Consider the following 18,125-nt stretch of genomic DNA (forward strand, 5'->3'; position numbering starts at 1 on the left):
CTCTCTTATGTGCGGTTTGTTATTTGCTTTTCATACATAAACAGTCCAGCTTTCTCAGGATACTTCAGTTGTCCCTCCTTCATTACCTAATCTGTAAAGGTTGGTACTCCTCAGGGCTCAGTACTTTAAGTTCATACTTTTTCTCTCTACACTTCCTACTGATGTAAATACCACCTGTGATCTGATGCCTCTTAAATATATACAAGTAAGTCACATAATATTCACATAAAATTAGAGAAAGCATTCACATGCACTAAAATAAAATAATAAAAAAGAAGAAAAAAAAAGTTAACCTTTCCTCAGAAAATTATAAAGTAAAATTTCTCCTAATGGCAATTTGTATTTTAGTGCTTGGTGTTTGGCTTGAGAACATAATATAACTGCCTGTACTATTATATTTTTAATCTATCAATGGTGAAAATTAGAAGTAATTTAATACTGATTATATTTAATTACTTATCTTGATATTAAAATATGTCATTTAGATTCTAAATTATCTTAGGCAGTTACAAAAACATAGTTAATTGTCATTCTGAATAAAATAAGTACAATTTTCATTTTGAAAAATTCCTAGAAATATATCTATTTCCCAAATTGAGTATCTATTCCTTTTCCATCATCTGAAATATTGGATTTACAACTAACCAAACTTCTAAACTAAAAGGACTGTCATAGTTAATTAGTGAGAAAATATTAAATGCATAGACAGCTTGATTTCATTTTGTTATTTCTCTATACATGCAATAATACTAAATATTTCAACTAATAACTTCTGAAAGGAAAAATGGAAATTCAAAAATTCTCATTTCTTTGAATTGAAAATGTTTAGACTTTCTCACAAATGAAATCTTACATCATTTTTATTGCTAATTATCTTTAAATTAGTACCATCTAGGGGAAAATTATTTCATTTGAAATCCATACTGTTATCAAAGCTGGTTGTGAAATGCTATAACACAGTTAATCATGTGTACTCTGAATGTTTCTGAACATTTAAATAGAGGCAGAGTGAAGAATGACAGAGTTCTATAGTTATAAAAGTCTATAATTTTAGTTTAGGCAGTTGCAAACAGTGGCAAGCACTTACATCACTTACTATATACTGGACATGACTCTCAGTGCTTTTATGCCAGTTATCATGGAAACACTTCAGAAACTCTCCAATCTCTTCTTTACCTTGGGAACCTGAACTTATTGGACTGTACCCATGAGCTTACTTATATTTGGTTTCCAGTGGGTTTTAGGCAATGGGAAACTATGGCACAATATAAAAAGGAGTGAAGAGAGTAAAGGGAGAATATTTATTTCCGTAGCTTTGCTCCAGTATGATCACTTTGGACTGGCCGCGTCCTCTAATTCACAGATCCTCTTAAGGCTGCTTGTCTATATAACTCTCTCTATAGAAGTTGCTGTAGTAACTACCTTCCCTGGTCCTTTCATATTTGGACTGGCATCTCTGCTTTCACTGGTCTTAAGGATCTATACTATCCTTTGTGAGTTTCTTTCATCCTTCTCATAGATTTAAATAGTTGTATAAACTTGAGTATATAAAACACCCCCCCCCCCAATTGGGATAGCCATATAAAACTTAACACTTAATCTCTACCAAAAATCACTGAGATGGGAAGATTTTTATCTCCATTTTGCAGATCAGAGAACTGAGGCAGAGCAGGTTTAGGTCACACAGCTGTTATGTGGTGGAACTGAGATTCAACTCAGTTAATCTAAAACTAAGATTTATTCAACAGACACACAGATGCAACACATACATGCAACACTTAGACACACAACTGAAATATTATAGTCATGTCAAGATTATAGGAACATTTTAATAACTTTCTATGATAAAAATAGCATAGGAATAGACCATTTGCATTGATCATTTTAATCCTTCTAATAATATTATTTGGGAAATATGTTTAAGTGAGGACACAAATTCATGGAAATGACCAAATTTGGTCAAGGGCATATATTGATTAAGGTTTTCTAGGGAGGTTTAAATAAGCTGACAAACTCACAATAAAGGGTATGATTACATTAGTCCTTTGTTAACCACAGCAGATATTAGTGTAAAGAATGTGAGTGTTGCAGGAAGAAAAGAATAGAGTGTCTCACCAGAAGTGTTCAGAGCTGTGGAATTCTGCTAGTAAGTGTCTCCAGGGCAGCAGAGGATCCTTCTGACTCTGAGCACATGGGACACTGGACTCCTGCTTATGGCAGTCTTTGAGAAGTTATTATCCAAGAGACAGGGATCCTTCTGGACTTCTAAATAATTAAAAAGATATGACTAATGAAAAAAAGAGCATAAATCCACTTAGATACCATGCATAACTAAAAGTTGTTTTCTATATTGAAGAAAAGCAAAGTGCTGCAAAAAAATCTGATTTCTCATAACCAATAATTAATAATGAAATTGAACTCACAATGTCAATTAATCAGTCATCTGCTTACTTGTGGCTAGCAATCCTGACAAAAATCATTGTTTCCTGGGCACATCTGTCTCTCCCTGGTGACTGATCCTCCTACAATAACTCTGGGTTTCACTGTAAGGGCACAATCCTTCCCCTGATGTCTCTGATTACATCCCTTACTATGAGACTTATTGAGTGTTTCCTGAAAATGGCAAGAAATTGTAATACAGATGATAATTTAAACCGCTGCACAAGACTTTGCATCATGTACAGTCCAACTTCTTGACGTCTCCACATGTCTATACATTTGTATTAAACACACAACAACTCCAGAGAACAAATTGTTTTCTGGTCCCAAGATAAGACTGAATCCTTGATATTAACATTTCCTGTCATAGGAGTGAGTCATCATTTATCAAATGCCTTTTCCTTTTCTTGCTTTATATTCTCTCCTTAGGTATCATAAACCATGCCTAGAGAAAATATATTTCTAGTCTAAACATTCAAAATCCCTTCAGTGAGTTTCATATTTGTATACACAAGTCTATACCTGATTGCTTCACTCAAGGTCCCAAATTTATCTTGCATCGAACTGTTTAAATACAACAACATAGTTTCCTAACACTTAAAAATGTTGTCCTCAGAGCAGCTGGGTGGCTCAGTCAGTTAAGTGTCTGAGTCTTGGTTTTCACTCATGTCGTGATTTCAGGATTGTGAAATCAAGCCCCATGTAGGGCTCCACACTCAGCGTGGAGTCTGCTTAAGATTCTCTCCCTCTTCCTTTGCCCCTGAGCCACGCCCCCAGGTACTTTCTCTCTCTCCCTCTCTCTTTCTCTAAAAATAAATAAATCTTTAAAAAAACGTTGTCCTCTTCTAGGATAACAGGTAAGGAAAACTCTATCCAAGAAGCAGTGATTTTAGCTGGGTTATCAGCCACAAGTAGGCAGAGAAGTGATGAAGTAGCTTGCTTTTTTTTTTTTTTTAATGGTACCAGTATCCTTCCTATTATCAAAAGCAGTAACATAAGAAATCATCCTTGATATCATAGCTTCCCATACTGAAGCTGTCCCCAAATTCAGACCTCCTTCTATATAACTTCTTTTGAAGCTATCAACATATTCTTATTCCTTGACATTACTTACCTAAATTACCATCATCCCTCAAACCACTGCATTTGCCTATTAACTGGTTTTATTCCATCTTCTCTGCATTCCCCTTAAATATAGTCACCTATATATGCAACTAGTCTTTTAAAACAATTAGTTCTGGGGTGCCCGGGTGGCTCAGATGGTTAAGCGTCTGCCTTCGGCTCAGGTCATGATCCCAGTGTCCTGGGATCGAGTCCCACATCGGGCTCCCTGCTAGGCGGGGAGCCTGCTTCTCCCTCTCCCTCTGCCTCTCTCTCTCTCTCTCTCTCTGACTCTCATGAATAAATAAATAAAACATTTTAAAAAAATAAATAAAACAATTGGTTCTGCCATCCTAGATCAAAATGAATCAAGAAAAGTCAATTGTTCTTAAGATGGAGACCAGATCCTGCACAACCTAACCTCCTTCTCTTTTACTTATATAGCACTATATGTCCATACTCTCCAGGTACTCTGATTTCCTTCTCCATGTAAAAATTACCGGGGATAAAAGGAAGGAAATGAATTTAGTGATGTCCACTATGTTAAAAAAAAATAAAAAGAAAAACAACTATGATAAAGTTTTGCTTAGATGGAGGCACTCTTTTTTTTTTTTTAAGATTTTATTTATTTATTTGTCAGAGAGAGAGAGAGAGAGAGCAAGCACAAGCAGGGGTAGCGGCAGGAAAAGGCAGAAGCAGGCTCTCTGCTGAGCAAGGAGCCTGATGCAGGACTCATCCCAGGACCCTGGGATCATAACCTGAGCCAAAGGCAGATGCTTAACCAACTGAGCCACCCAGGCATCCCTGGATGGAGGCAATCTTGACATTATCTTGGGCATCTGACAAATATAACTTTCTTTCCTTTACACTCTTATAAAAAAGTTTTTATTTAAATTCTAGTTGGTTAATATACAGTATAATATCAGTTTCAGGTGTACAATATAGTGATTCAACACTTCCATACAACATCTGGTGCTCCTCACAGCAAATGTACTCCTTAATCCCTATCACCTATTTCACCCATCCCCCACCCACCTCCCGTCCAGTAATTCATCAGTTTATTCTCTATAGTTAAGAGTCTATTTCTTGGTTTGCCTCTCTCTTTCTTTTCCCCTTTGCTCATCTGATTTGTTTCTTAAATTCCACATATGAGTGAAATCATATGGCATTTGTCTTTCTCTGACTGATTTATTTCACTTAGCATAATACTCTCTAGCTCCACCCACGTCATTGCAAATGGCAAGATTCCATTCTTTTTATGACTGAGTAATATTCCATTGTTCATATATACCATATCTTCTTTAACCATTTATCAGTCAATGGACACTTGGTCTGTTTCCATATTTTGGCTATTGTAGATAACACTGCTATAACCATTGGGTGCATGTATCTATTTGAATTATTATTTGTGTATACTTTGGGTAAATACCTAGAAGTGCAATTGCTGGTAGTTCTATTTTTAACTTTTTAAGGAAACTTCAAACTGTTTTCTAGAGTGGCTGCACCAGTTTGCATTCCCACCAACAGTGCAAGAAGGTTCCCCTTTCTCCGCATCCTCACCAACACCTGTTGTTTCTTGTGTTGTTGCTTTTAGCCATTCTGACAGGTGTGGAGTGATATCTCATTGAAGTTTTGATTTGCATTTCCCTGATGATCAGTGATGTTGAGCATCTTTTCATCCTTTACACTACCGACTAATCCCTTGATACACAAATGTTCATCTAACATATAAAATAAACAATGTGAATTTATGAAGGTGATACTAACAGAGAATGAACAAGAGGCAAAGAGAAAAGTGAAAGAAGGAGAGAAACATAAGGAGAGAAAGAAATGGAGAGAAAAGAAGAAAACACAACTCCAACAATGAAATACCTGGAGAATAATTTGTATTTCAACAGACAGTCTCTCCATAGAACATTCTTTCATTGTGTCTCTAAATCACAGAGACTTTCAACAAAAATTCTGTTCTCACTGCTCCTGCCTTGTGGAATCTCCAGAGTGAAGAAGTTACTTAAAACTCTCACTTGGTAAAGGCCTTGCAAGTATTCTCAGTTGCCAGTGTTCTTCGATGGACCTCCAGCTATTCCCACTGATCTGAATTACTCTCTTCCATAAATAACTATTCTTGTATCAAGTAAATAGAAAGGAAAGAGGCATTTCTTTTTTTTATTATGTTATGTTAATCACCATACATTACATCATTAGTTTTTGATGTAGTGTTCCATGATTCATTGTTTGCATATAACACCCAGTGCTCCATGCAGAAAGAGGCATTCCTGATAAGATAGTTGCACATAGATGATTAATTGAAAATAATGCAACTTTTCTATCTACTGAGCTATTGTCAGAAAAAAAAATATTCAGCTTATTCTTTAGGGAACTTTAAGTCTAAAGAGTGTATTACTATTTGAAATATTTTGCAATGATATGAATGATATGCCCTTTTTGCATAAAGCAAGCCACAACCAAGTTAGCAGTTATTATTTCTGAAATCCCAACAATTTTTGACTTTGTACTCTACTCCATGAAATTCATTTTTCCCTATATTCACATATTTACAGTAGGAGATAAACTATCATATGCCTTTTATCCTTTTAAACAGAGCTGTTATATAATATTTGAAAATAAAACGTAAACAATCTGATAATTTATAAAACAAAGGCTTACTGAGGGATTTGACATTTACTTAACATTATGCCCTTTAAGAAAGTTATAGTTACATAACTTCCAGCATTGCATTTGTGATTAAAAAGGGATACGTGATTTTTTATGTAAAGACATCTATTCAAAACACAATATTAATTAGAGCATTGTCTTCTTTAAAATTTGAACTTTCCAAATAAATGATTTTATACTTGTGTTTACAGATATTTAGAGTTCAGTCACTGTTAAATAACAATTGGTAAGAGCATGAGCTTCAAGTTCAGAGAAGCCTGCTTCAAGTTTCAAATAAACCATTTGTTAACTGTGAGGCTTCCGTTAAATTACTTAACACTTCAACACTTCAGCTTCCTCACATTTAATAGCTGGGAGGATTAAGTGACATAAGGCATGCACGTAAAGTGCTTAGCCCACATTGCATAGCATATTACATATTCAGTGATATTTGAAGGCACCATTATTATTACTGTAAGTGTAAATTGCTGGCACATGATGAATATTGCTACAAATGCATTTTTTCTTCTACTAAAAGCAACAGAGGTTTCTTGGACAATTGAGTCCCAACAGTTTTAAAGAAACTGAATTACAGAACCAATTTCAGTAATATTTTCCAGATATATGTACATATAGCCTGTAATATAGTAATATTTTCCAGATATATATATATATATATATAGCCTGAAACTTTATTTCATGCTGTTGGACTGTGATATGAAATCCCTTTCAGTATGAGAAACTAGCTTCACATTTCCTCTCTCTACCAAGTCAGTTTGAAATGAATCTTTGGTGAAACAATATAAACACAAACTTTGAAGAAATATGTGGAGAATATATATATCCTATAATTACAGCTTATATTGTTTTTCTTTCTCTTTTTAAAAATTGATGGATATTTGGAGATCCTGGCAAAGTAGCATTTGAAGAAAATTAAATCCAGAGAATGTTGAAGGTATGAAAGCCTAAAATCTTTACCCTAGTGTGAAAACCTTAAAGATTTTCTCTATCACCCATTTTTTTTTCTTCAGAATATTTTCTGTAGCTGAGTAGTTATTTTAAGCATTCCTCTTTATTGGTTATGTCCTACAGTGAGTTACTGGGAAAACTGTTGTGCTTGATCAGGTTAGCTGACATTTCCTTCATTGAATTCTATCATTTTTTCTAAGGTACAGAAAAGATCTATTCCTTATCATTTATTGCTCTTAGGACACTAATAATACCCCATCAGTGATTTATGAGTTATAACTTCAAATATGTCGTCTAATTTCTACCAGGTATGACATCTGTATAAACAAAGCAGTCGAACTAGGAAAATGTCATGACACTTTACAAGCAAGCACTCACCAAAAAATTATGCAAATCTAACTTGAAAGTCAAATTCTTTCTTTTTCCCCACAAAGTCTCTCTCTTGCTCCCTCTCTCCAGCTCTTTCTGTCTCTCAATCTGTGTTTCTTTCTGTCTCCCTCTCTCTCTCTCTCTCTCACACACACACATGCATATAGTATAATAGTGTGTAATGTAAAAAGCAAAAAGCAGGACTGTCTCAAATATGTTGATGCAAATGATCGCATTCTATAAAGTATTCAAAGCCTTCAATCTTGTCCACTGTGGTTCTAATTATGTCCCTGAGACTGATAATAAAGCACACCAGATTTTCAGTATATAAGCGTCAAAAAAATTTTCAAAGTCAAATGAACTATAAGGCAAATTCATGTTTAGATAAATAAAGAGAATGTAACAGTCCATCATGCAGAAATGCAATTAATTGTGTTGCATGAGTAAAGAAGGTCAAAGACAAGCTGTTTGCTTTTGTCAGCATTTTGAAGACACTAAAAATTCCACACAACCTAAATTAACCCAGGCCTATTTCCTTATGATATTATTAAATTCACACTACCTATTGCACCATAATTTCTTATAATACACCTGCCAATATTGATAAGACTTTATCTGTTTATAAGGAAAATGTATTTTCCAAAATCATCGGAATTACATAAGCTAGAAAATGTGTAGAGCTTTTCTAAAAATATAGAATTATTGTTTTATCATTTTTTTAAAATTTTGATTTCTTTCCCTTAAATATTATTTTAAGCCTGATCACTTTGCCCTTAAATTCATTTAAGTATATCATTCTGAAACTAATATATGTAGTATTCAATAAATAAGTGATATACATCGTTATCTGATTTTCCAGAAGTGCTTATCTGTTGTTGAACAACTCTACTTAATGTGTGAATAAATCTATTTATGTTTCATATCTCAAACAGAAAATTAGAAAATCAGTCCTTAATAAAAGCAAACATAGATACATGTTTGACTTGGAATTGTACATTTTACGTATCTATACATTTGTTGATGATATATATTTCATATATATATCATAATACTTATATAATACTAATGTTTATTACTCTGCTATATTTACTGTACTTATTCACCTCCTCCAAGAAATTGAGATCTCCTGTGTATCACTTGCTAACCTATCTGGTTAGCAATAACTTGAAGATAAGGGCTAAAACAGAAGGGATTAACGTGACATCCCAAGTTCATTTAAAGATATACACTATAATCTAGGCTAAAATTCTCACTGACCCATCATCTCCTTATACACATCAAGGAGCAGGCAAGAATATTTGGTACTTTAATGCTTATTTTTTGGATGCCCTCATCTTTATGATCAATAAACTTTAATATTTCTTGGAGACATGACTAAAACTTTACTTTTGGATATCCCAAATTGCCTAACTATACATGGCAAGAAGAAGTTTAACTCCTACTAGAGATGTAAAGGATATCAGTAAAAGAGAAAGTGAAGAACAAAGATTACTTTAAAAGATAAGCTATATCATGTCAAGATATACAAATAAAATCTGCATACAGACTAAGGAATATTGAATCCTTCTAGGCCACTGTTAAGACTATGAATTCATTCTAAGTGCAATGTCTTTGGCTGAATGTCATATTTCTAACAATAGATGGGGAGCAGAAGAGACTTCTACAATGCTTCTGTGTTCTTGTATTATTTATTTATTCTTTTTCTTTCTAAATATTTAATACTGTGAAATATATCACATAAAAGAATGCTTAAATCACAGATATTTTTTTTTTTAAAGATTTTATTTATTTATTTGACAGAGAAAGACACAGCGAGAGAGGGAACACAAGCAGGGGGAGTGGGAGAGGGAGAAGCAGGCTTCCCGCGGAGCAGAGAGCCCGATGCGGGGCTTGTTCCCAGGACCCTGGGATCATGACCTGAGTCGAAGGCAGACGCTTAATGACTGAGCCACCCAGGCGCCCCTAAATCACAGATATTGAAATCAATAGTTATGAAGCATATTTTTCTATACTAAGTCTCTATCTTTTCTGAAGAAAGAGATTATCATAAATAGAATTTTGCATAATTTATCATTACATAAGCATATTAATATATAGACTGATGCATACTCATGTAAGCACTATGACTTTCTTGTAAGCACTATGACTTTCTTATTTTGTTATTTGAATATCCTTTTAAATAAGAAAGAATTTTTATCTCCTAAAATAAAACCCAAACAATCATAAATCATTTTAACTTCCATGAATTTTAAAGAGAAAGAGACATATAAATTGCTATTGGGTAAGAACATATAATTTGAGAGCTTTTAAATCAAGGACTTTTATAAATCATACAGAATAATATAGTATTTATAAATCTTAAGGGACAAAGTTTATGTGACTAAATCTTACAAGATTATTTTTCAGTAATTTTAAAAATTATTTTAATCCATTAGACAATTATGTAGAATTGTTTTCTTTTTCCTTTTTTATTAATAGTACATTTCTAAATCTAATCTTTTGTCTGAAAGGGTAAATCTCTGAGGCTTCTCGCAATGTTTATTTGATTTTTTTTATAACCTTGGTAGCACACCATACATTCAAGCTTGCATATTCTATAAATTGCAGACTAAAACCAAATTATAGCCTTAAAGTAGCCAAAACCTTAATAATGGCTGTGAGTTAAACTGAATTAAATTAATGTGAATTAAATTAAATTTACTTTTATAAGATACATACCATGAGTATGAGTATGCATGCTTTAGAAAAACAACTTTGAATAGTAGTAATCAAGGGAAATTGCATCAAAATATTATTTGAGTATCAATATAATATGCCTGCCATTTTGAATACTGAAAAATCCACATTTTGGTACAAAAAGTGTAAATGTATTTTCAAAACTTGTTTATTTGGGAAATACCATGTATTTAAAACATTGTATATAAAACATTATTTCATCAAGATGTGGCCTTCTACCTAAAATCTCACTGAAATAGCCTAAAGAATATAAATATGGGGAAAAAACCTACCGGAAGTTGGACACGATGGTTTTCATTGAACAATTCATAGTTTAATACAAGAATATGGACATTCAGCTTAAAAGTAAGTTTCCTTGCTATCCTGAATTGAGTCATGTAAATTTTGGATGCTCAGGGCAGCAGGAGTAATGACTGACTTTGTGAAGGGTATCATACACTTGGAACTGTGTTTTCTCATAAATGATCACAAAAAGGGAATCCTTTCAATTATAGAAGGGACAAGTAACATATGTATTTTGTCAAACCAATGGAAAACATACTTTTCACAACACTGGATTATAAAGGCGTGTAAAGTGAAGTGTGTAAGTTAATTGTCAAGTATTTCCTTTTCTCTTTGCCACTAACAATTCAAGATCTGACTTAAAACAGATAAAGCTGACAAGAAAGTAATATGAAGGACACAGGGGAATTTGTAGAGGGGCAAATTAAAACTTAGGAAGAGATTTAAGAAATTTAATAACCAGAATTCACAGGTGGAGCTTCTAAATAAAATTGTCTAAAATCCTTGAACTTCCTTGCAAGTGACTACAATTCCCTTAAAATATACCTTACTTCAATCACCTACTTGGAACCATGACCTAACAAAATGAAGTTAAAATAATATCATTATTTTACTAAGAACAATTACATGTAATACATAAAATGTTGCTATACATATATACATTCATATACATGAATAATTGACTAGGAAAAGAGTGGAATAATAACCTACATAAATCTCTGACAAAACCCACCAATCTACCTACAATTCTAATTCAGGGAAGAGACTTACTGCATTAAAGAAGAAAACAAGACTTAGTTGATATTCTGGTGTGCCACCAAGATAGATCACCTTAATGACCAAAGAATTTATTTTCCAAAGTTCTAAGAAGTTTGACTGCTTATGGCTTGCAACTACATCTTTTTTTCTGGGAGTTACTGTCTACCACAGGAGCTGCTTCCCCTAAGGGCCAATATCCAGGGCCGGCCAATATCCAGGGCTACCCTATATCCAGTGACTTATTGATGAGCAGATATAATAGTAGCCTTATCCACTTTTTCCAATTCAGGATATTTTTTTAAACACTATCTTAGCTTAAAAGCACCATTTAGGGAAGTATCTACCTAAGTTATTGGGAATGTGACTGCTGAATCATATGATGTTTCTATGTTTAACTTGATAAGAAATTCCAAACTGTCTTCCAAGGTGGCTGTCCCAATGTGCATTCTTACATACAATAAATAAGAGTTCCTGTTGTTATACACCCTCAACAACATTTGATATTTTCAGTGTTTAGGGTTTTAAACATTCTAATAGGTAAGTAGTGGGAGTATCTTAATTTTTTTTAGCATTTCCTTAAGGAAAATTATGTTGACCAACTTTCTGTGTCCCTTTTCCATACTGATTCTTAAATATTTTCTTCAGTGAAGGGTCTGTTCAGACTTTTTGTTTTGTTTTTTGTTTGGGCTGATTTTTTAAAAGATCTATTTCTATACTTTGGTACTATTTATTTTTATTTCTTTGTGTTTTAGGGGAAAAAAAGGACAAGGGATTAGAAGAGTAAAGATAGAACAAAAAATAAATACTATATTCTACTTTTAAAAATGTCTTAAATACCTCAAATAAATGAACACTTCCAAAATTTCCTAATATCTTATAGTAGTATTTCTTAAAATGTATATCTAAAAAAAATACTTATTATTTGTCAAATGTTATCTATCTTTAAAATGCCAAATAATATAAAATTGCCAAATTGCAGTAAGCAGTAGATAGCAAAAGCAGACAAAACACTTCATTTTTTCATATTTGCCTAATTTCTCCTTTCTTCTGAAAACATCCTGTTATTAGTATTCTCATTTTATTTTTTTCTGCATCTATCATGCATCTAAGGTAGAACGGCAATTATTCTTTCTCTCAATACTAAGAAAAATGAATTTGTAAAAAAATTTGTTAGCATCCTAAATCAGGCCTTCTTCCATTTTCTACTATAATCCTAACTACCCCATTTTAGTATGTCCTACTATCCCAACTCCCTTCTTCAGTCTAGCTACCACTACATTTCAGACTATTGTGATAACAGCACATAACATGAAATCTACCCTTTTAATAAAAATTTAAGTGTACAGTATTGCTAATGATAAGCACAATATTATACAGAAATTCTAGAACTTTTATTCTTTAATGACTAAAATTTTATACTCACTGAACAGCAACTCCCATTTATCCTCCCCCCAGCTTCTGGCAACCAACATTCTATTTTCTGCTTCAATGATTTTGAGTATCTTAGATAACTCATATAAGTGGAATTATGCATATTCACACTTTTGTGACTGGCTTATTCACTTAGCAGAATGTCCTAAAAATTCATCCATGTTGTAGCATATAATAGGATTTTGTTATGGCTGAATCATATTCCATTATATGTATATTCCACATTTTCTATTTCTAATCATCTGTCAATAGAAATCTGGGTTGTTTCTACTTCTTGGCTATTGTGAATAATGGTGCAATGAACATGGGAGAGCAAACATCTCTTCAAGATCATGACTTCAGTTCTTTTGGATAAATACCCAGAAGTAGGGTTGCTAGATCACATGGTAGTTCTAGTTCTAATTTTTTGAGGATACTCCAGACTATTTTCCATAGTGGCTATACCAGTTTACATTCCCACCAACAATGTACAGGGTTCTAATTTGTCCACATGGTTGCCAACACTTGTTATTTTATTTTTTATTTGTTTGTTTAATAATGGCAATCTCATCAGGTAAAGGTGATATCTAGTGCTTTTGATTTGCATTTCTCTGATGACTAGTGAAGCTGACCATCTTTTTATATACTTGTTAGTCATTTGTATGTGTTCTTTGGAGAAATGTCTTTATTCAAGCCATTTTACCATTTTTAATTAGGTCTTTTGTTTACTTTGCTATTGAATTATGTGAGTTCTCTATATAAACTGAGTATTAACTTTTTATCACAGATATGGTTTGAAAATATTTTCTCCCATTTAATTCTGTTGATTTTTCCATTTTGCTTTTTATTCTGTTGATTTTTCCTTTGCCACACAGAAGCTTTCTGTTTGATATAGTCTGACTTACCTATTTATGCTTTTGTTGCCCATGCTTCTGATGTCATACCCAAGAAATCAGTGCCAAGACCAATGTCATGAAGATTTCCCTCTTAATGTCTTTGACTTGATAACTATGTATGGTGTAAAATGAGTGTCCAGTTTCATTCTATTGCATGTGTATATCCAGTTTTCCCAGAATCGTTGTTGAAGAGACTATCTTTTCCCCACTGTATGCTCCCTATTGCGGCAATCTTGTCAAAAATCATTAGAAGACCACATATGTGTGGATTTATTTCTGAGTGCTCTATTTTGTCCCACTGGTCTACACATCTGTAATTGTCCAGTACCATATTGTTTTAATTACTGTAGCTCTGTTGTATGTTTTAAAATCAGGAAGTGTGTGTCCTCTAGCTTTGTTCTTCTTTGTCAAGATTGTTTTGGGGTCCTTTTTCGTTCCATATGAATTTTAGGATTATTTTTTCCTTTTTGTGAAAAATGCCATTGAAATCATGATAAAGATTGCACTGAATCTGTACATTGTTTTGGGTAATATGGGCATTTTAACAATAGTAAGTCTTCCAATTCATGAACACAAGATACCTTTCCATTTATCTGTGTCTTTTAAAAATTCTTTTCAACATGTTTTCTAGTTTTCAGTGTGCATGCCTTTTGCCTCCTTGGTTAAGGTTTATTCCTAAGTATTTTATTCTTTTTGATGCTATCATAAATGGGAATGCTTCCTTCCTTCCTTTTTCTTTTTCTTCCTTTCTTTCTTCTTTTTTTTTTTTTTTGGAAACTTGTTCAACAGTTATGAGTTGGTCCCTTGGTTTTCAAACTCAAGTGTCTCACTGTCAAATGAAGGCAGCAGTGTTGCAGGAATAGTCATAATCTCAGAATTGTCAATTACTAAAATCTTACAAAACATTTCCAAAAAGGTAAAAGTTCTTCCAATATTTTTTGTTGTTGTCATTATTGTTAAAAATGAGTCTTTTATCTCCCTCACACAGAATACTTTGTCTTGTCCTTCATCCTGGCTACATCATGGTAGGGGCCTCTGAAGATACCGTGTCCAGGAGTTGCCAGTGACATTCCATCAGTGCATCCTACAGCTCTTTTCTCTGCTCCATGAACTCCTTGTTGGCCTCAATCACATCCATCTGTGACATGGGGTCTTCCAATGTGTCATCCCTAACTTCTTCATATCTCTACATAGTGCTCTGGGTATAACCATACAGGGGGTAGCCAAATCTGTAGCTGCCTGTGTTCTGGTCCCACTGGGCATAGTCGTTCTGGTACTACTGGTAATAGTGGTTGTAGCTGTAATTGTACATCTGACTTGACTATACTCCACTGACATCATTTGGCTTGCTTTGAGGATTGCCATACTCAGCTGCACTGGTTTAGGCCCTAGGCCGACTGCTCCTTGGCAGTCAGTCAGGGCTCACTTCTGTTCCAGGTCATCTGTGATTTTCACAAAACCATAGTTGTTAGACACACCTGTTTAGTCCAAAATCACCTTGCCTCCCTAATAGGAGGGGTAGACTTTGATGAAGAATTCATACAGCATGTTGTCATCCACAACCAGGGTCAGGTCCCCCACAAAGAGGAAATACTCAGGGCTGTTATCTGGTTATTTTCCAGAAGTGGCATAATTCAGTTTAAAATGTTTTGCCTTGGACAAAGCATCTTCTTTTCTCTAAGCCACAACTTTTTCTCCTGTATAAAATGAAGGGTTGCACAGATGATCACTAAGGCCAGCTCCATGGTTCTATGAGCCCAGGTGTGTCAGGTTGGTGCAGCTATAAGCTAAGTAAAAGTGTGGGTCCTGGAAGGGGTTTCCCATTAATTTTGTGCAAACACCTCTTGGCTATGGCCAAATCTCCAAATTCTACAAAACAGTAGCCAGCTGAGATTCCAGTGAGGTGGTTTTGGATAATTTTGACACTCATCACAGTGTCTTCCATGGTGGCAGAGGCTCTGGAGATGAAATTCTCATTCATGCAGGGTTCCAGCTCATTCATGCACAGGATGGCCACCATGCTTGGAGCCTGAGTGGGATTTTGCAGGCTGAGAAGTCCTGCATGGGTTTCAGACTGTGCGGCAAGAAATGGGATTGTTTTCTTAATTTATTTTGTTAGATAATTCATTATGTAGAAGTATGCAAATTATTTCTGTATCGTGATTTTTATATCATTTGACTTTACTGAATAGAATTATTAGTTCAAACAGTTCCTTTTGTGGACTCTTTGTAGTTTTCTATATATTAGTTAATGTCATCTGTAAATAGAGATCATTCTGTTCTTCCTTTCTGATTTGGATGCCTTTTATTTATTTTCCTAGCCTAACTGCTCTGGCTAGGATTTCCAGTGCTACATGTTTTGTTTTAGTTTAGTTTAGTTTTTTAAATTTTCATTTTATTTTTCACCATGACAAGTATACTCTTTAATCCCCATATGCCCTATCTATTCCATCCTCCCACCCACCTACCCTCTGGTAACCATCAGTTTGTTCTCTATAGTTGAGAGTCTATTTCTTGGTTTGTCTTTCTTTTCTTTTCCTTTACTCTTTTGTTTCTTAAATTCTGCATACAAGTGAGAGAACATGGTGTTTGTCTTTCTCTGACTGACCTTATTTACCTAAGCATTATACTTTCTATTTCTATCCATGTTGTTGTAAATGGCAAGAGTTCATTCTTTTTTATGGCTGAATTATATTCCTATATATAAATATGTATATGTATATACACACACACATACACACACATACCACATCTTCTTTAGCCATTCATCAATAGATGGACACTTGGGCTGCTTTCATAGTTTGGCTATTGTAAATAATGCTGCAATAAACATAGGGGTGCATGTATCCCTTTGAATTAGTGTTTTTATATTTTTTGGGTAAATGCCCATTAGTGTCATTCCTGGTTCAAAGGGTAGTTCTATTTTTAATTTTTTGAGGAACTTCCATACTCTTTTCCACAATGGCTGTACCAGTTTGCATTCCCACCAACAGTGCATTTTCTCCACATTCTTGTCAACATTTATTGTTTCTTACGTTTTTTATTTTAGCCATTCTGATAGGTGTGAGGTGATATCTCATTGCGGTTTTGATTTGCATTTCCCTGATGATGAGTGATGTTGAGCATCTTTTCATGTGTCTGTTGGCCACCTGGATGTCTTCTTTGGAGAAATGTCTGTTTGTGTCTTCTGCCCATCTTTTAATTGGATTATTGTTTTTTTGGGTATTGAGTTGTATCAGTTCTTTGTATACCTTGCATACTAACCCTTTATCAGATTTGTCATTTGCAAATAACTTTTCCCATTCCGTAGGTCGCCTTTTAGTTTTGTTGATTGTTTCCTTCGCTGTGCAGAAACTTTTTATTTTCATGTAGTCCCAAGAGCTTATTTTTGTTTTTGTTTCCCTTGCATTGGGGGACATAACTAGAAAAATGTTGCTATGGCCAATGTCAGAGAGATTACTGACTATGCTCTCTTCTAGGATTTTTATGGTTTCAGGTGTCACATTTAAGTCTTTAATCCATGTTGAGTTTCTTTTTATGTATGGTAAAAGAAAGTGGTCCAATTTCATTCTTTTGCATGCAGCTGTCCAGTTTTCCCATCACCATTTGTTGAAGAGACTTTTCCCCACTGCATATTCATTCTTCCTTTGTCAAAGATTAATTGGCCATATAATTGTCAGTTTATTTCCAGATTTTCTCTTCTATTCTGTTGATGTATATGTCTATTTTTATGTCAGTACCATATTGTTTTAATTAATACCTCTTTATAATGTAACTTGAAATCTGGAATTATGATACCTCCAGTTTTGTTTTTCTTTTTCAACATTAGTTTTACTACTCAAGGTCTATTGTGGTTCCCTATAAATTTTAGGATTATTTGTTCTGGTTCTGTGATAAATTGGTATTTTGGTAGGAATTGCATTAAATGTGTAGATTGCTTTAGGTAATATAGATATTGTAACAATATCTGTTTTTCCAACCTATGAGCATGGAATGTCTTTCCATTTCTTTGTGTTGTCTCGAATTTCTGTCATCAGTGTTTTATAGTTTTCGGAGCACAGGTCTTTTACCTTTTTGGTTAAGCTTATTCCTAGATATTTTATTGTTTTGGTGCAATTGTAAATGGGATTGTTTTCTTAATTTCACTTTCTGCTTCTTTATTAATAGTGTATAGGAATGCAACAGATTTCTGTATATTGATTTTATATCCTTTGACTTTATTGAATTCATTTATTAGTTTTAGTAGTTTTTTTGGTGGAGTCTTTAGTGTTTTCTATTAATAGTATCATGTCATCTGTAGATAGTGATAGTTTTACCAATTTGGATGTCTTTTATTTCTTTGGTTGTCTGATTGCTGTGGCTAGGACTTCCAGTACTATGTTGAATAAAAGTGGTGAGAGTGGACATCCTTGTCTTATTCCTGACTTTAGGGGAAAAGCTCTCCATTTTTTACCATTGAGTATGATGTTGGCTGTGGCTTTTTGATATATGGCCTTTATTATATTGAGA

General features: G+C 33.9%; 1 pseudogene; it reads right to left on the bottom strand.

Moving 5' to 3' along the window:
* Positions 1 to 14,631: 14,631 nt before the first annotated feature.
* LOC116631304 lies at positions 14,632 to 15,636 on the bottom strand (annotated as a pseudogene).
* Between the last annotated feature and the right edge of the window lie 2,489 nt (positions 15,637 to 18,125).

Source organism: Phoca vitulina, unplaced genomic scaffold, assembly GCF_004348235.1.
Source record: "Phoca vitulina isolate PV1807 unplaced genomic scaffold, GSC_HSeal_1.0 scaffold5, whole genome shotgun sequence".
Lineage (NCBI taxonomy): Eukaryota > Metazoa > Chordata > Mammalia > Carnivora > Phocidae > Phoca > Phoca vitulina.